Below are 20,952 nucleotides of genomic sequence, written 5' to 3' on the forward strand. Positions count from 1 at the left end.
TCTGGTCAGAGAAATGTCATGTGCAACTTCCAGGATATATCCTTAAATAGGGAGCATAGTCTCCTCATCCTTCTCTCTTCCTGAAGTTTAGGTATTGATTTGATAGCCACAGTTTGAATAACCATCTGAACCATACTGAGGACGGCTGAGTAAGAGAAGCCAGATCCCTGGTGGTCATGGAGCTCACAGCCAGCCATACTTCATCTTCATGAGAGACAGAAACAAATTGATATTTTAACTCAGCCATTGTTTGTTTCAAGTGTTTTGGCATCTGTAGGTACATCTAATCCTAACTTATATTTAATTAATTTTCCAAGACTAAAGTGTGCATTATATTACTGTACATTTTAAAAGACTCATCCTAATAGCGTAAATTGATGGAGACCAACATTTGAGTTGTGTAACCCAAAGCTTTTTATCCATAGTTGAGCAACTTCCTGTAGCTTCTTTAATATGAAAAAAATTCTTTGACTTTCCTTAGGCAAACACCTGCAGGCTATTATCTACTAAGTCTTTCCTGAATGCAGGGTATATGTTTATTTATATATTAATACTTGCAATAACTGCAAAACACAGACTATGTAAGTAGGATCTCTTTCGGTTATGAAACCTGAATTGTAGCTATAGGAAAGCAGTGAGTCCCATTTATTTACTCTGTTCATTGCTTTGCACTTATGTTCTTTCAGCCCCGTTCATCAATTTCAGTTACTTCATCTCAGTTTCTATTTTTGGCACCTGTGAGATACTGATGCTTTTTGTTTGTTTGTCTACTCACCTCAGCCCCCAACACTTTCCCACTCAGCCCCTCTGGGAATACTCAGACTAAAGAAATCCATCTTCCACTACCATGAAAACATTTATTTGGGGCCTACCACAGCTGATCTTTATCATTAAAAGTTAGAAAATCCAGTTACTTTGGCAACAACTTGGGGGATTAGCTAGGTTCTCCAGGTTTAACTTAGTTGAAAACTAAGTAAAACACTTCTGTTCACGATGTTCAGACAGTTGATGATAACAGAACAGAAAACAAGATCTTCTAGAGGGGAAGCAAAGTCCTGAGCCAAAGTTTATGATGCACGTTCCCGTTCCCGGGAGGGAGGGCAGGGGGATGTGGTCCACCCCTCAGCCCGGCCTCCTGGCTGCCTGCGGAGTCTTGGTGCAGACAGACCATACCACTGCTGTGTCAGGTAGTAATGCACTGCTCTGGTCCGGGCTTTGTCTTAATTCACAACACATTCATGTGTCTCAGCAGGAGAGTAAGGGCTGCACTGTTGCCTGCCAGCCTGTTCTCCTGTTTGACTGTCTGCTGAATAAGCCGAACGGTAACTCTCCATTAGTGATGAGAGAGAGAGAGAGAGAGAGAGACTGAGACTGAGAGAGAGAGAGAGAGAGAGAGAGAGAGAGAGAGAGAGAGAGAGAGAGAGAGAGAGAGAGAGAGAGAGAGACACGGAGGAAGAAAAACCACGCAAAAAGGAGGGGGGTGGGGGGAAAGGATGCTCTCTGGCACACTCACATGTTAGGTGTCTGTGCAAAGGCAGAAAGCAGCAGGAGCAGCATCTGCAGGCTACCGTTGCCCAGGATCACCGTGGTCAGGACGACTCTGAAGAGGCGATTTATTACTTATGCATAGAGCACTCTAGCTCCCTTAAAACTGGGAGTGTAAACACCCCTTGTTTTCTAATTTACAGACTTGCGTCTTGTCAACACTCCACACTATCAAGACACTGCTCCTTCAGGTAAGACACAGTCAAGATTTATCTATGTGTTACATGATTGTAGTTTTACACACTTTCATCACGACTACTTTTTAAGATAATGCCTGCTTTCTGTTGAACTGCTGTTGTTTTTTTTCTCAATTATTAGTCTGCCTTCAAGTAAATAACTTTGGAAGAAAAACTGCAATTAAATGAAGGAACTGCCAAATCTTTTCTAAGAGGAATGTACATGACGATTTGCATCTCCATGAGCTCTGCGTTCATAGTTGGGAGCTTGAGCTCTAACTGTGGTCTGAGATGCAATTCCTAATATATATTATTTCTAAATGTGCCAAGTTATTCACTGTCATTTGTATAAGCCATAATCCTCCCCTGGCTACAGTATTGTGCTGTATATATGCTTTGTGATTTTTTATTTAAACTTTTATATTAATAGTTGGGGAAAACCCATGATGAGGCATATAACTTATAAATTTTGATTTAATCATGACGTGAGGTAATAATCTCACTCACAAGCATGTGCAATGATAGTCTTACCTAGAAGGTGTTATCATGAGCTTATCTGTGTGTAATAAACAGGTAGCACAAACATGTGAAATGCTGGTTATGTTAATAGAAAATACGAGGACATTGATAATTCAAACACTGTATGATATTACTGAGTCTCAAGTTTCTTTTTCTGCTTAAAATGTACCTTTGCTTTTATCACTGTGCTCCTTTGCGTGTCATTTTATATGCATATATAATTTACATAAATATACTTTATATAATTAGCTCTTAGGTGAGATCATTCATTGTTGCTGATACTGCTTAGGAAACTAATCAAAGACATATTAAGAGTGTGTTACAAGTCTGTAGAGAATTTAGGAGTAATATTGTCAACAGGTTTGTAAAATTTTGCTCTACTGAGTTTAGACAAGAGCATCTTGTCGTGCTGGTACTTGTAACTTGGATATATTCTGCTGTCCCATTCAGGTTCCCAATAACTTAGTAGTCAAATTATATTGCTGTATATGCTCAGTGCTAAAAGCACTAGACAATTTTAATTATAAAGCCATTTTTACTTGACATTTTAACTTAACCCTAATTAATATATGTTTTTTGTCTTTGTGTGTCTATAATGCGCTTTCTTGTAACCGTATTTTCTCTAAAAGTTGCTCCTAATCAGATTCCCTCACATGAAGTATGTAAATGATAACCTGGAATCATTAGGATGACACTTGGCAGTCACTGGGTTTTACTCTTACATACAATAAAAAATATGTAGCATAAGATTAAAGCATATTCTAGAGGAGCACATGTTTAACAGTAAAGTATTGTGAAAATAGAAGCATTTGCATGCAAAAATACATTATTCATTGGAAGACTTGTGATTCTTGTTCCTATGCATGACTTATTTCATTTTCCAATTTCACTTACAAAAGGTTTAAATCCGTGGGGAGTGTATGTAAAATATTCAATTGACTGAGGATGTGAAAATTAAAGGAGGAAAGAATTATTACTGCAGTGACTTTTTTAGGACTGTTGGGAAGTTGATAACTGGCATGAATATAAAGAATTCATTTTAGAGTTTCTCCTAAGGTGTACTAAAAAAATCAAGAAAAGTTGATGTGTAATATATGTCAGTATGTTAAATTATTTGAAAGAAAAAAGTGAATGATGAAAGAATAGAGAGGAGGTTTACAATCTGTAAAGGGCAGAATATTTTCAGTAAACAGAGTAAATGCTATTTTCTTTTATGACTGGCAGGGAAAAAGAAGTATCAAGAATACTAACTCTCAAGCATGAATTAAGTCCCAATGGCCAAATATCTGATTGAAAAATAACTGTTCTTTTACATAGCTACCATATTTGAACATGCAATTACCAAATTTATATCTTGTCTAAAAGATTTTTTGGAAAAGTTACTTATAAACTTTTTCGATTTTTAAATTTATTAATGTTCTTTTTAATTTTATTTTTAAAATATATTTTAAGAAAAATTTCAGTTACAGTTGGCATTCAGTATTCTACTCCGCCATCTTGTTTGTTTTTTATAATTTACATAACTTATATGAGTTTTTCTTTCTGTGTAAGGAATGCATATACTCCACAAAATGATACATGTGCTTTTATTTGGAAACTTTTTACCATTATTTTTAAAATTACTTACCCCACATTTTTCAGTACAGTTATATCTTTTATCTAAAAGGAGACATGTTCTAGATTTTTTCTTTAATATGCTACAAAAGTACCATCATTGTATTTGTACACATCAGAGCAATATGATTACATGATTTATGATTACATTTAGTATCATGCTCATTTTATCTTTTTTCCCCAAACTCTAGTTTTTCCAACTGTAAATGTCTAATTTTTCCAACTGTAAATGTCTAGTTTTTCCAATTGTAAATGATTTCCAAGGCCTTCAAGTTTTAAACCATTTTAATGAGAAACTTTTTTTTTAAATTATAGAGACTATTCATCATATTAATAATATTTTTAAATAATTATGCCAAAGTTGCCCAAGACATATTGGCAGGAATATGTACTTGCTCTCAATTTGTTTATAATTGAGAAAGTTTGGAAAAGTTTCCATTCAATATCATTTATATTGAACTAGATCACAATTTGGAAGCTTTTCTGAAATTTTAATAATGCAAAATTAGATGATATGGTTATTGTTACACTCCATGTAACATATTTTGAGTTTTATGTGGCACAGAGCATATTATCTCAGATGGAGCTTGGTTTAGTGAGTTTTGAGGCTTGGCTATGTAACAATACTAAAAAGAGTTTATTTCCTTGTTCTGTAAGAGGAGTTTAAACTTTGTTATCTGCTTATATATCAACTATTTATAACTTGTTGAAATAGACACTGTTTTCATTGTTGTGGTGGCATTGGTCTACCGAATTGTCCCTCATTGGTTTTCTACAGGAATTTCATTTTGACAGCTCTGGGGTATCACATGAATCTTTCATTTGGCATCATGGACAGTTCCTCTGAAATTACAAAAACAAACAAACAAAACCCCCCCAAAATCCATAATTCCAAGCCCTTTTCATGATGACTTTATAATTGAAGCACTGATAGAAATAACTACAACTAAAAAATTTTGAAATAACAAGCTAGAATAAGTCATGAGAGACCTCCAGCTAGCTTTTTGGTTCAGTGATTTCACTTAAAAATATTCTTGACTGTGATGTGGATCCTGGAAATCAAAGCTCCTTGCTGATCTCAGTGACATAGTAGAATGGACAAGTGGCAGCTTCCTTGTGCTGCCCACAGGCACAAGTTAATAATACTGACCCTTAGGATGAATTTTTGGACTGAAATAATTGTGCAATTTCGGTTATCTAAATGTAAAATACAAGAGTCCAAAAATGTTAAGTGTAATATTAATATTAAAATGCTGATTGGCTGTTTTGAAGTCAATTACAGTCGATGTTTTAAAGGTCATGTTACAGAAGCCTGCAAGTCATAAACATCCAATGTCGAAAAAATATGATCTCAGTATCCAAGGAACAATATTTGTATGCATTATTACACAACCATCTTTAAAAATAGAGTGACAGGTGTGCTCTGCTTCAAAGAATTGAAAAACAGGAAAATCTGTTCATTCAGTAAAATGTTTCATTGTAAAGTTTAATGTACCTTTAAAAGTATTTTTCCCCAAAAAAGCTAGTTAAAACAGTTTTTAAAAAACAAGCTCATTCAAGGCCATTCGTTTTATTTAAAAACAAAAAAATGTTTTATTCACACCTTTTTGGAAACCTAAGCACCAGGCAAAGTGAGGTAGATTTTTAACCACAGTTGTATGTGGGAACTCACAATGGCAACTATCCTAATTTTAAAACAAAGTTCCCACGCCTTTGCTTCCTTAAAACTGTGTACATGTTAAATGGCAAGACTATCTTAGTTTATACAGTATTTTGTATGTTACATGATAGCAGTATATATCACAAGATAAATGAACTTGCACATATGTAGAAAGGTTAAATTGTTGGTTTTGTAGTGTGTGCAAGTCAAAGATTAAAGAGATTTCCTTACATGAACTTTCTTTATCAGATTAAAGGGTTTCTGACATTTCAGGAAAGTTCTGCTCAAATTAGCTCCCAGTGCTTTCTTTAATCTGCACAGGCAAATATTATATGCTTTAAGGTTACTCTTAGAAGGTTACAGAGTCCAATTAATTAGTTTCTGCTGATGGAAACATGCATTGTAAATATAAACCATAGGGTTCCAATAAAGAGGTTAATTCAGATTATACAAGAGAAGGCAGGATCAATATTCTCTTTTAAGTATTATAAGAAAATATACTAACCATAGGCAATTATTTAATGAAGGCAAGTTTCTAGTTGTGATTAAAAGAGATTATATTAGCACTTCAAAAGAGAGTATGTGATGCTTAATCTGTATTTAATAAACACAAAATATGACTTGGTCCTTGAAGATTGATATTATTACAAAGAATCTGTTTTTTCAGAATGCAAATAATTGTTGATTTTTTTCATAGAAAATGTTATATGGAACAGATTAATTGTCATGTAATTCAATTTGTTGTTATTTTTGCTCAAACAGTAATCAAAACATTTGTGTGAAATAAGGGAAAGACATATGCTAGGCATTTTAGTAAAAGTACTTCAGTTTCAAATTTCATTTTACACCCCTACTCACTACAATAAATGCTCAATCAGATTTGCAGAATACATTTCTAATCATCTGGAACAGCTATAGAATGTCATCACCATCTCTTCTTTTTTTGAAACCTAGGTCTTCTAAATGATGTTTCATTTCCAACTGAAAACATGTGGTAAGTCCAGATGTTCAAACACAATCACTCCCCAAAGGTTTACAGTTACAGGTTGATTCAAGTATGGCTATGTATAAATATACACATCAGATCCCTAATTTAAAATTAGAACACAGGCTGTGAAGTGCATAAAAATGGCAAGAGACCACAGTCGGCTGTGTAAATTCCTTGTTTAAATAAAAATGCGCTTTTTGCCCTATCAATGCAGCGCATCTGGTAGACTCAACAAATTCCTACAACAGTATTAATATATATGTAAAAGGATAGATAATAAATATGACAGTGTTTTCTGAGTGAGGAATGTGAGTTACCTGGTAACCTATTTTAAATACATTTTGAATGACATCATTGGTCAAGGTGGGAAATTTCACGGTTCACAGGGTTTACAATGATTAGTTCCTCTAGTAGTTTTAGTGATTAAGGCATAAAGAAAGAAGTAGGTTATAGGAATAATAATTATTTTGATTTCCTAACAGTTTATTCAAAGCTCAAACTAACAAGAAAATCAGAAAAATAATTCCTTTCCCTAAAGGAAGGTAGTACTTGCTAACTATTTATGATGCTTTGCTGGCTAATTCATCCAGACAGATGAAACAAAAGCAAGAGAGGTACATGCTAGAATAACACTGAAAACAGCAGACAGATTTATGAACCACAGAGCGACTCTCTTGGCACTCCCCCATAACTGAGTTCTTTAAAATTATGCATCCCGTTGCCTTATTTCTCCCTTTCTCTTTCTATCCACTTTTTACAGCCACATTTCAAAGTGTCTGAACAAGGGTAAGAAAACCCATCTTCGGTATTTTCTTAGTTCAAAATGTATGATGCATTTTGTAGTCAGATCTCCCAAACCACTCAATAACCTTCCCTCTAGTCAAAGCACTGTCATGAAGCCAAAGCTGATGAGGGTGAAATAACCGAGACAACCTCCACTGTCAGTGATTGGTGCTTGGTGTTCGTTTCCACTTGTGTGGGAAGGTAAAAATAGACTCTGCTTGGATGAGGGTCATGTTACAAGAAGCAAAGTCTTACCATCTAAATTAGTCCCCTGATTTAAATCCACTTTAGGTCAATCTTCGGCCCACTCTACTTAAATACATGGAGGGCAAACCTTACAAAGGTGGGGGAAAATAAGTCCACTGTAAAATTCCATCCAAGAGTTAGACACGTGTGGCTAATGTAATAGACACAAAATACTCTTCCTTACTTCTGATAGAATGGAGCAAGGGAAAAGAAGAAGCCAAGCAGATTCAGTTAACTTCTCCCCCCTTCTAAATATCAGAGTAGACCTTTGGTTAAGTTGTGATTAGAGATATGTTGCCCGATCAAAGGAAACTTTTATAATAACTAATAATTACTATTACTGCTTCTGATGCTGCTGCTACTAATACTGATTGAATGTTTACCATATGTCATTCTAGACACTTTATGTATATTATGTAATTATAAAAACTGTTGAAGTAAAAATTAGTATCCCTGGTTAAAAATGACAAGCTAGAACAGTTTCGGTGAAATACCTTGCTCGAGGACTTAGAAATGAGTCATTTCTGTGTATCCCAAAACCTATAACCATTAGGATTGGATATTCACAATTCTATTCTAAGAATTGGCATACTATTTAGTGGGACTTTACAAGATACGCAAGAGCCAGTAGAAAAACAGAAAGGAAGCAATCATAAAAATATAAAGTGTAAAGTGTTTTAAAAATGTATAATTAGTTAATCAACTTCAGTAAGCAATCCTTGTGAGCAACTATACTCATTTTCTTTTCTATTTTTTTCGTCTGTTTCTTTTACAAGTCTGAAATATATGCCTCCTAAAAATGCTGAAATTAAACTGAGTGCAGTTTTCTTTTTCATTCCCAGAATTTATAGTTATTTTCAAGCAAATTGTCTAAATCACGGACGTGTCAAAATATCTGTGTTATGTTATGTCCTGTCATAAAAATGTGAATAGCTTCTCCTTATTGTGGCTTAGCGTCTCTAGCCAAAAACAATGGATCTGTTTGCTACATTTAAGTCAGACTGGTTCATTAGCCAAAGAGTTACCGTTCCCTCAAACATTCTTAAGATATTGAATCTGGTACCGTATATACAGTGTAAATCACAACAGTTTGTTACATTTCTTCAGTCAGAGTCAAAGCAACCTAGTCAATGACAATCTTTGTTTCAGATATTCCCGCTTGAATCGATTCCTTTGGAAATCAAGCACTCTGATCATTACCAATTCTTGGCTGAATCATCCCAATTCATTTTATGAAGTCATTGAAAAAAGTATAGTTGTTATAGAATTCAAAGTTACTTTAAACACAAAATACAGTGTGCATCTTCATTATAATAATACTTACAGCAAACTTTATGATTTTTTTATGGGAAAGTCTTCAAACACTTGCCTAATTAGTTCCCTGATTTAAATATGACAATCTATAGCTCACTCTACTTAAATAACAGGTTAAGCCTTCCATTCTACATAACCTTTCACCAGTCCTTCGACCAGAAATGCTTGTTTGGTATGTCTGTGTATATGTTTTTGTAGGTATTTTTAGTTTGAAAATAAACAGGTAGATAAACAGGTAATGCCCCCACATAGGAACTCTAAGATGTACTGATTTGCTTGCTCAGAATGAAGTTCAAATGCTATCGTAAATACCTATATTTTGCAAAATTCAGAAGGTTGGCGTATATCTAGCAAAATTCAAAATATTAAGAGGAAGAATTACAAAAGGTCACAAAGAAGAGTTATGATATAAAAGTAATTCCTAACGTTCTTAAATTTGCTGAAACTATACTGAGAGTGAATCAATACCCTCGAACAGTGTGAAACACTCTTGCGCTAAATTTTAAAAATCCTATCATACAAGTTACTTGTAGGTTTCAGGGATTGTAAAGATTTAGTTCATCTTCAATTGTGCACATTTAGCCTTCTTTCCTCTTTTTTTTTCTCTTTTTTTCTTTCCTTTTTTTGTTGAGGAAGGCTATTGTAGTTTTCCCCTTGTTGATCATTATTATCAGAATTCTTGGATTGTAAGAATGGCTGAAGGGTATGCAGGTTGGTTGAGTTAATGAGTACTTAGCACCTAAACTTTATGTGACAAAACTAGGTGAAACATTACTACCTTCTGGCCTTCAATGCTGTTATGACAAGGTGACAGTAGCCATAATTCTCAGCTGTCACCATGTTAAGAAACAGGCACCAGTTGGTTACCTATACATTTCCCACACCATAACTTAGGTTTCAAGACAAGCATAGAGGCGAGCAGCTGGAGCTTCAGGCCTTACCCTTATCTGAATCGAATATGCAGATCAAGGATATAGTAACAGCATTTGGATAAGATTTACATATGTATACATGAATCCGCTGAATGTTGCATAAAATGTTGGTTTAAAAATCAATGATAAAACAGTAACATACAGGAGTCAACCCAAAACATAAATAAATATCCACGATTCCATTGACATAAAGTATTGAAAAGGTAAGTGGGAAAATAGACAAATCTTTCATGTAGATTTCCAAATACTTAATGTGAATACTTGATCCTCAGGGAGAGAAAGCATAACTCCCCACTGCTTAAGTGTTGGATGCTCATAGCTCTTAGTGACTTCCTTCCATAGAGGGGGCCAGGAGAAGAAGGGTTTTAGAGTAGAGAAACCTGACACACATCCTCTCAGCCAAGAGGTCCAAGTCAACATCAATAGTGTGTCAAAGAAAAACAAATCCAGACTTAGATAAGCAAAAGCTTTATTCAAAAAGGCTACAGTCATGTGTTCCATGACATTCTGATCAACCATGGACCACATATCCACAAGATTTTAATGGAGGTGAAACATTTCTATCCCCTAGTGGTATCATAGCCATCTAATGTTGTAGTGAAATTCATTGCTCTCACGTTTGTGGTGATGCTTATGTAATCTAACCCACTGCACTGGCAGTCATATAAAAGTATAGCACATTTAATTATGTACATAATACTTGATAATTGTAATAGCTATGCTATTCGTTTATGGTTTACTCTCCTATGCTTTTTTATCGTTACTTTAGAGTGTACTCTTTCTACTTATTAAAAAAAAAAAGTTTGCTGTAAAACAGTATGCCATGTTACATAGGCAGGAGCCTCATATATCTTGTATTTACTGCATCTCTTGATTGCATCATTTTCTCTTGTACTAGATTTAATCTGGTGTTGTTTGGTACAGTAACGTTCTCTATAGCCTTGTAGCCTAGGAGCAGTAGGCTATACCTCATAGCCCAGGTGTGTAGTAGGCTGCCCCATCTAGGTTTGTGTTAATACACTCTATGCACAATGACAAAATTGCCTAGTGAGGCACTTATCAGAATGTATATGCGTTGCTAAGTGGTACATGACTCTGTTGTAATAGGAATGACACTCAGATGTTAGAGATCTGTAAGTGACTCAAAATCAAGCAGTAAACAGCTTTTCTTTTATAAAGTAAGTAGGAACAAGCAATAAGGACGGTAAAGTTGGGTGTTATGGGCTGAATTGTGTCCCCAAACTCATGTATCGAAGCCCTAACCCCCGATACCACAAACTATGACTGTATTCAGAGATAGGACCTTTAAAGAGGTGATTACAGTTAAATAAGGTCAAATGTATGGGTCCTAATCCAATCTGACTGGTATCCTTATAGTCAGGAGGGAAGAGGAGGGAACTTGGATACACTAAGAGACACCAGGGATGCATGCTTACAGAGGATATGTTGTGTGAGGATGCAGATAGAGGGGGATCATTTATAAGCGAAGGCCTTAGAAGAAACAAACCTGCCAACACCCTAATCTTGGACTTCTAGCTTCTGGAACTCTGAGAAAATTAATTTCTACCGTTTAAGCTATCCAGTGGTGTTTTGTGATGGCAGCCAAACAACTAATACCCCGGGCAAACCAGGGGGAATTATGAACAGTGTGGTTTGGTAGGAGATACCCTATTTCCCTGAAAATAAGACCTAGCCAGACCATCAGCTCTAATGTATCTTTTGGAGCAAAAATTAATATAAGACCCCGTTTTATTTTAATATAATATAAGTCTGGATATAATATAATATATAATTACAATACAATACAATATGATATAATACCGGGTCTTACATAATATAATATAGGACCAGTCTTGTATTAATTTTTGCTCCAAAAGACGCATTAGAGCCGATGGTCCTGCTAGGTCTTATTTTTGGGGAAACACGGTAGATCTTAGTACAGTCAGCTGATTTTTAGGAAAAGTCGGGGCGGGGGAGAGTTATGTTCTGCATTTTACTGTTTGCTTAGGCTGGAGAGCAAGCAAAGTTCAGGGGTCTGTGGAGAGGAGGGAAGCCTGGTCTAGTCACAACAAAGCAGAGTGTAAGAAACGGGCAATTGTGAACACTTGGTCAAGTGTAAGCCATGTTGGTAGCATGTACCATTCATATGATGTAATGAAAATGGCACTTCACCTTGGTTGTCTTCCTCTCCAAAAACCCAAACCCCAGTATAATCATGGGAAAGAAAAAAAAAACCAAAAACCCACATTAGACCAATCCTAACTGAAAGATATTCTACAAAATACCTGACCAGTATTACTCAAAACTATCAAGGTCCTAAAACACAAGAAAAGTCTCAGAAATTCATAGTCAGCAAGAGCCTAACAAGACATGGCTATTAAATAAGTGGCATTTGAGATGGGATCCTGGCACAGAAAAAAAATACATTAGGTAAAAATTAAAGAATTGTGAATAAAGTATGGACTTTTGTTAGTAATAATGTATTGATAACGGTTCATTAACTATGACAAATGAACCATAGTAATGTAGGCTGTTATTAACAGGTAAGACTGGGTGTGCGGTATATGGGAATTCCATGTATCATCCTCATGTTTCTGTAAAGCTAAATCCATTACAAAACAGATTCCTGAAAAAAAAAGGAAATAAGTAAAAAGCCAGAATTTCACCAATCGTCTCTTTCAAACAAGGCAGCATGAATCCATCATTAAAAAGTTCAAATCTGCCTTGAAATATTGCTGAATCTCTTCTAAAACATGATTCAACTACCACTTTAGAGGATCATGGCTTTACTAGAAAGTAAAGTGTTTTTGCATTTACCAAATTCTATGAAAGTAACATTTGTTATGCAATGTCAGTCAATGTAGACATTAGAATACTAGCTCATGTGTATTTACTTCTAGAACATCTTTTCCCTCCAAGTTTCCAAACACAACTTCATTTGGTCTGGATGGAATCACTTGACAGATTATCCTTAACAACCATAGTTTTGGGGGCCTTTTTTGTCAGAGTCCCCTATTGTCCCCAGTGCTAAGCCTCCCTCCACGTCTACCTTATTAATTGACTCATCTAATAGTCTACTAATTTAGCAAAGTACTTTTGCATTCTTACAGTACATATGACACTAAATGCAATCCACTTAATAAATATCCTGCCTTTTCCCTATACAAAATTCCAGTAGCAACAAGAACCGTCTGTCTATTCCACATAACTACTTTTAATGTACTTTACTCAAATAAAAAAGTTACTTTTTTTTCTGCTTCTGGTATATGCCCTACATGTGAAAAAGAGATAAATGTCGACTTTGTTTCTAAGTGACAGGAAGCATTGTCTCATTGCAGTATTTCCATTGATGAAAATACTTTTATGAACCATTGTCAAATCAGAGCTATTTCCCACTTAAGAAATCACCCTGCAAGGATACTGCAGAAATAGCTTTTGTGCCCATAGACTTGAAAATTTTTATCATGCTCTTCACTTGGCATTTGTATTTAATTCTGTCTTGCTTTGAATTTTTTAAAAAATCTTTTCTACTTTCCTAAGGATAAACAAAAAGGGAAATAAGAAAGCTGACTGGGCATAAGATAGTCACTTGATTTTACTGGTTATTTGTCATATGTGATGCTCACTTCATAATTAAAATCTGATTGCTATAGGGAAAAAAAAAAAAAAAAAAAAACTCCCAAGAATAATAATGTCATTGTTTGATAGATTTTTTTTTTAATACTTTGAAAAATGGGTTTATGCTGGAAACTTTGAATTATTATAGCTATAGAATTTTATTTTTCCTAGGTTCAGTAATTTAATGTGATTAGCCCTTTGGAAAAATGAATATATTTCAGTAGCTCAAAAACATGACCTGTATGTATGTATTACACTTACAGTTTAATTAGGAAGCTAATGAGGTGCGATTGGCAATCTGATTGGTGAGGAACTGGTACAGTAAATTTCTATCAGCAGACGTGAGTATTTCTCTTCCAGCTCTGTATTCCTCCAACCTCGGAATATAGGAATTATTATATTGGACGCCTGCCATCCTGGCCTTTGGATACCATCCTCCTGTGAACCACCAAATTAATTATAGCTCAGAGTAAGGGAATACTGGAAGATTCAACTACGTGTGAATTTACCTTAGAAGAGCAAACTGTGGAACAGATTAAATATGGGGATTAATTAGAAGTGAACTCATTACAGAAATAAATTTTGACGGATGTGTAGAGTAACGTTTAGCTAGAATTTATATTTGTAATATACAGAGGGTACTATACACATTTTAAGATAACACCTCTTAAAATGTGCATACATTTTTTTGGCACCCCCGGTATCATGCACTGTAGACAATGAATGGAAGAGAGATAGTTTCAGGGTCATTAACTTTGCTTTGGAAATGAGAAGTATCTGTCACCTTTCTAGGCGATTCACAAACTTGTTGATGTAATTATACTCTGACACATATTGTTTTCTTTAACACCAGTGAACTTGTCATGATTTATAGCAAAGTCATATTTTTAAGCATTTTCCACACTTTTCCAACTGTCTGAGTCTCATTCTCAGAAGCATCATAAATTCTAATGACAATGCTATCAAATACAGAGCTTGAATTGGCAGAATGAATCAACAATCTTATTGGTTGTTTTGAATAAAACCAACATTCCATTTTTAGATTTTATTTTGCTATTATTGAGCCAAGTTCCATTATTTATAGAACATTAGATTTTAGATTGAGTCAGTAAAATATTTAAGGTGGATTTTTAGTTTCTTGCTAAAGGCCAGAAAACTTATTTAGACAGTAAAGCCTAAATCAGAAGTACCAGTAATGTACCAGTATTTACTTACTAATGAAGCAATGACAAAAACAATACTAGTAAACACAGCTACCACGTACTAGACATTGTGTTAAGTGGTTTACCATTTTATTGAAGTTTATCTTCTTAAAAATCCTGTGTTATTATGCCGTAATTTTCAGTGATGAAGATTAGAGACCAAGAAGTTTAATAATTTGCCCAAAGATATAAGTATAGTGAGTGCTGAAATGGCTTTGGAGCCTAGATTAGCCTGACTCCAAAGCCATGCCTTTTATTATTTTGCTGGACTACAGTTTAATTACCTATGAATAACGAACGCTTTCCATGAAAAATAAAGAAAGCTGATGCAAAAGTTTTGACAATTAATTAGAAGTGAAACAAAATTCATTGGTAAGGAACCATGTTGATTCATAATTTCTACACTGCAAAGTAATTCAAATACTGCAATTATTCCACAATAAACTTTTCTCAAAATGATTACTGCTATAATCATTTTAAAAGTTGATACGTAAAATTGAAATATTATTAGACAAAAAGTCATTTTTTGTCAACCTTTAAAAAATTGATATGTAAAATTGAAATATTATTAGACAAAAAGTCATTTTTCTATTAGATACTATATTTATGCCATATATATACATATATATATATACCATATATATATACATATATATATACCATATATATATACATATATATATATACCATATATATATATATATATATATATATATATATATATATATATATATATATATATATACTGGGATCTTTTTTTGTGTGTGGAATTCTTTCTGAGTAGTGGTTGCTTAGATCACTAACTACTTGAGATGAAACAGGCAGATTAGAAGGGGATGTAACAGAGTTCAATTAAAGGAAGATTGAGCCAACCTAAAATCAATCCAAAATGAAGGCTAAGAGCTCTGAATAGATAATGTAAATCAATAGGAAAAAAGTGTGATTTTTCCAGTTGCTTTTCAGGAAACTATCTACTGTGTGAATTAATATCCCTGAATTTCTTTCTAAGAAGTTTGCAGGTGGCATATTCTTGAGCTCCCCTAATCATTTTGCCAATCTCAATCCCACATGTCCAGAGCATCATGTTGTATAAACTTTCATTCCAAGTTCTAGATTTCAGAAAACACTTGAGCATTTACTATGGGCTAAGTGCAATGCTAGATGCTGATGAAACAATGGTGGGCAGTCATTCAGACTGAAGACCATTAGCTCATAGTCAGCCCACAGACATACATAACAGTGTTGAGTATATGGTTAGAAACCCAAAACAGATGTGTCAGCGTACGGATGAGTGCTATCACAGCCCCAATATTATGTGCTATAGAGGTCCTGCCTTAGTCATGGAGGATATATGAGTTTAAGTTATAGCTTAGCTATAAACTTCAAAGTTGATAAAGATTAAAGCACCCTTTCATTTCCAACCCATGCCTGGTCCTCTTACAGAAATTTATTTCAGACCTAATATCTGTTATTTAAGAAAGCCATCTCTCAAAAATCTTTTAGAGAATGGGCTTGGAAGTCTGCGTTTGATATACTCTTTCTTTCCAGCTGTGTGTTACATTGGGCCAGCTTTGTTTCCTCTTCTTTAAATGGGAGTAATAATTGTGCCTATATATATCAGTGTGAGTATTTAATGGGTGTATGGAAATCCTTACAAAACACATAAATGCCATCGAGAATTATTATTAGGCTATATTTACATAACATGACTCATTTTCAATGTTTAGTTGAATAGACTGATTAGCTGATTAGATCAATGATTCATGAAGAAACAAAAGATGGCCTCAAACCTGAGAAGCACAAGTGTACACACACATACACACATATACACACAGATTAATCTCATTTTGAATATGAAATCTTAAAGATATTAAATGAACTGAAAATCACATGAGACCTCAATCTTTGAGAATCCTTACAGAAACTGAGATCACCTTATTTTTCATTAGTAAAAGCAAAATTTTCATATTTCTGCTTGAAGAACATTATAGAGGACATTTTGTCATTGTTGTTTAATATGTCTCTTGGAAAACAAAACAACAACTATCATTTCCTTTTGACCAAAGTTAAGGCATTGAGTGAAAAGTGTGGACACAGGAACGCAACATTTTATTCCAAATATCAGGATCCTAAAACAGTCAGACTCTAATTAACTAACAGAAAAATTTGAAAAGTCTATAAGTTTTCCTATCATTTAAAGTCTCTGCACACACTGTGGATTTTTATAGCTCCAGAAAAATATGCATTTCCATGCTGACATATGCTATTAAAAAATTAATTTCACAAAAGAATGTGAGTTAGAAATATTCTTTAGCAAGGCATCTTAACCTGGGGCAGATTATTGATACAGATTCTGCCCCATCGATGGGTCAGAGTTTCTGAACTATTATGAATTATATCAAATCTTGATGGACATGTACACATGTACATTTTGTAGTTTTTAGCTTTCTTTAGATTCTAAGACAGCATGACTCTAAATGGTCAAGAACAAGTATTGTAAAAGACATTTTCTCAGTTGCATCCAAGTAAATGAGATTGTTTACCATAATGCCTTTCTTTTTGCCTTCATTTTTTCAGATCTATGATAACCTTCATCAGTCCCTTTCATATGAGAACTTTAGGATAATTTCACTGTAAAAAATTCACAAATATCTCTCCCAGCCCCAGATTTTCTCTCAAGCCTCTTCTATTGCATAAACATCACTAACTGGATTAGACTTAATGTTTTAACACTGAAGAACTCACTTCTCTTTTAGACATGCATCCCTCATTTTTATTAATGGAAAAAAAAGCAAAAACCTCAAATAATTAATCATGGTGATTTTTAACACACTTTCTGAAACAACCAGTCTTTCTCTAGTTGTGACTGTTCATTTGTCCCCTAATAAAAAGGGATGACGGCATAAAGGTGAAGTTCTATTGGCAATACTAAAATTGCTTGAACTGGATTGATCATGATGATAATCATGTGTTATAGATAATATTGTGTTATTATCTAATGTGATGAGGGCTAAACTGAGACAAAATTATATTTTGTGGCTGGGTACTTTTTTTAAACAAAAGAAAAACATATTTGGTACACATTTTCTTAAATAATTCAGGCAATACAGGAATGAGTGAGGAGCAAACAAAATGGCTTATTTGAACGAAATAGGGATTAGTTAGTATACTAGTCTGGATGTGCTGTATCAGTTACTACTTCTTGCCTAACAAACTACATAAAACTTAGGGGTCATGTTTTTTTTTTTTTCCTTACAAGTCTATAAATTGGTTGGTTGTGTCTGCTGATCTGCTCCAGTCATGGTTGGGGAACTTGGGTTTGCCCATCCCTCTGTGGTCACCTGGTCAGTCAGCCCGGTATTGACTAGTTTAGGATGGTGCTGGCTGGGATGACACAGATTTTGGTTTCCTGCAGCAGTCTAACCCAGACATGACCTCTTGGTAATAGCAGGCATCCAAAAAAAGTATAAACATTCAAGTTCTTTGTGAAGATGCTTCTGGTATCAATATTTTTATTTTCCACTTGACCAGAACAATTAATATGGTCAACGCAGATTCTATGTGGTAGGACTCTAACCAAGGTCAAGGGTGCAGAGAGGGCAGTAGTTGGAGCCATCAATGTAATCAGACTACTACAATTCAAGTGATGCTATTGTAGCAGATGACTTCCAATCTCGGAGAACTGACACATGACAGATTTATCTGTCTGCTACCCTAGTCACTCTCAAATACAACCTGGTGGAGGGTGTGTGTGTGTGTGTGTGTGTGTGTGTGTGTGTGTGTGTGTGTGTTTGTTAGGAAGATGCATAAAAGGATGGAAAATATTTTAGCCCTGGCATAAGAAAGGGAATAATAAAATAATATACACAGATACACGCATGTATGTGCATAGAGGCTTCTTGGGTGTTCATAAGTCTGTAGAAGCTTAAACAAAAAAGGAAAAATAGTGGTATGGTAATAAGTTGGCAGAAACTAGGAGTCAAAGGAAGTCTTTTCAGATAATTATTTGCATTTGGAAGTTTAAACCACATAGTGTTATTAATTGATAAATAAGTAAACAAGCAAATAAATAATTAAAATAACAACCATAAAAAGGGAAAACAAAAAAGCACACAGATTGTTGCCAAATATCTGTATTCTAATCCTGACCTACCTCTTACTGGTGAGAACTCAGTCAATTTACATAGTTTCTGTAAACCAGGGTTTACCCCTTTAAAATAAGAGATAACAATACCTCCCCACATAATTGTTGTGGAATTTAAGTGAGAGAGTCCATGTAATGCACTTAGCTGGAGTTTGACACATAGGGCTGCTCCATGAGTCCAATATTCTTGCATTTTTATTGGGGAACATTGGGGAACAGTGTGTTTCTCCTGGGCCCATCAGCCTCAAGTTGTTGTCCTTCAGTGTAGTTGTGGAGGGCACAGCTCAGCTCCAAGTCTAGTCGCCATTTTCAGTCTTTAGTTGCAGGGGGCACAGCCCACCATCCCACGCGGGAATTGAACCGGCAACCTTGTTATTGAGATCTTGCGCTCTAACCAACTGAGCCATCCGGCCGCCCCGCAATTGTTTATTTCATTATTTAATCATAAGAAATTAACTGTAAAGTAGCTAAGGTACAAGTAATACCTAACTTGGAATGTAACCTTTGCTCTCTTTCTTATCACTTCCCATCGTAATATTATTGAAAGGTTAAAAATCAACAATTAAAACTATATATATATCTTCATTATCAAGCTAGAATTTTCAGGTACTCCTTCCTTATGTTAACTGTGTGAAACAAATTAATTTGAGAAATTTCTCCTTGTAGAAAAATCAGTGGGATGATATTAAATTTTCTTCTAGTGTAAGGAATTTGGGCTTTTGTGTTTATTTGTTTCTGTTTGGATCTCAATGGTCTCAGATGCTGCAAGTATTAGATAATATTGTGTTCTTCACAGAAGAGAAGTCCTTCATTTCTTACATAAAATACACACATCAACTTTTCATTTTAAAGCTTATGCTTTGAGGATCTTGTTTAATTAGTCTGGGAATTTTTTGTTGTTCTTGTTTATCTGTTTGAAATAATAGCGGTATCTCCCTCTCCCCCCACCCCCCGCACAGTCAAAAAATTGAACATAGCTTGAGAATTAAATGACATCAAGGAGTTAATGTTAATTTTATTAATGTCAGTGTGAATATCTAAGAAAATGTTCATAAATTTTGAGATGCCAAAGTTTTATCAAGAAGAGGCAGTGACTGAGATTTACCTACATTAGGTTGGTGCAAAAGTAATTGTGGTTTTTGCAATTTTTAATCTTTCAAACCACAATTACTTTCACACCAACCTAATAATATATCAACTCAGCCTCATAAAAGCAGAAAAATAAGTGTGGTAAATTCTTGTTACTTGTTGAATCCAGCTGATATATTTTATAATTTTTTAGGATATTTAAATTTTTTCATATGGCATTTTTTGGAATCTAGAAAAATTCTGTACAGGTATCAATCTCATTTGACCTTCAAAGAACTCAACCTTGAACTTTTACCTAATGTTTTAAGGGTGTGATTTATATAGGAAAGCCATATTCAGCGCTCCAATGATCAGAATCCACTGAAAGGAAAACCTTGGTTCTACATAACACGTTTAGCACAAGAATATACATTTATTTACTTTATGTTGAAATTGTAAAAGAAAATATAAGCCAACTTCTGGCCTATTGAACTTATTTCAGTTTTTTGAAAAGAGGAAACAAAAAGACAAAGAAACTTTGTCTTTGTCTTTATGTTGTCTGCCAGAACACTCTCTATTGGGGGACTTCTGTCAGATTCATCACTCGTTTAGCAAGGTTTTCCTAACTAGCCCTCCCATCCCCAGAGTACAAATATGTTTTGTACATTTTTCCTAAACAGCACTTATTTTATGATAATTTCTTGTTATACTGCCAGCACAGAGGTGTGCTTAACAAATATTTGTTGAATGAATAAAGGAATTAGCATAGAGATGAATAACTGATTCTAAGATCTGAGAAACCCAAGGATCAAAGTTGTGTCTGTATATTCCAATGCTCAATGCTTCCAAGTATATAGAATCGTTTGAAAAGTATTGCACATCAAATCTTGACTTCTAAATGCGTTAGTGCACTCATCTAAAGCCTGAGCTAATCCATAAACCAGCCACATCTTAACAGAGTTCTCTGAGATGGCTAAGAAACTAGTGCTTTAGTTTTGTGCCCAAGCCTGAGTTTTCATATAGATAGTCTTCTATGTAACAGGTCAGCTACACTAAGTGACACTTCCTGGTTCCCACCATAATTTTCCTGCATGTTGAACTTCCATGTTTTACAGAGGACAACTCTGGGCCAGATCATATTAA

The 20,952-nt window shown here is 34.6% G+C and overlaps 1 long non-coding RNA gene across 1 annotated transcript in view; it reads left to right on the forward strand.

The window, feature by feature from the left end:
* The first annotated feature begins 1,451 nt into the window (after positions 1-1,451).
* Positions 1,452-20,952, forward strand: part of LOC148758296 (uncharacterized) — a 1,912,057-nt gene continuing 1,892,556 nt past the window's right edge. The window contains exon 1 of the long non-coding RNA XR_016021446.1: positions 1,452-1,736. This is a non-coding gene — a long non-coding RNA (uncharacterized LOC148758296). The remainder of the gene's footprint in view (positions 1,737-20,952) is intronic.

The sequence above is a fragment of the Rhinolophus sinicus genome, chromosome 5 (genome assembly GCF_057876585.1).
Source record: "Rhinolophus sinicus isolate RSI-liver-muscle chromosome 5, RSI-T2T, whole genome shotgun sequence".
NCBI classification, from domain to species: domain Eukaryota; kingdom Metazoa; phylum Chordata; class Mammalia; order Chiroptera; family Rhinolophidae; genus Rhinolophus; species Rhinolophus sinicus.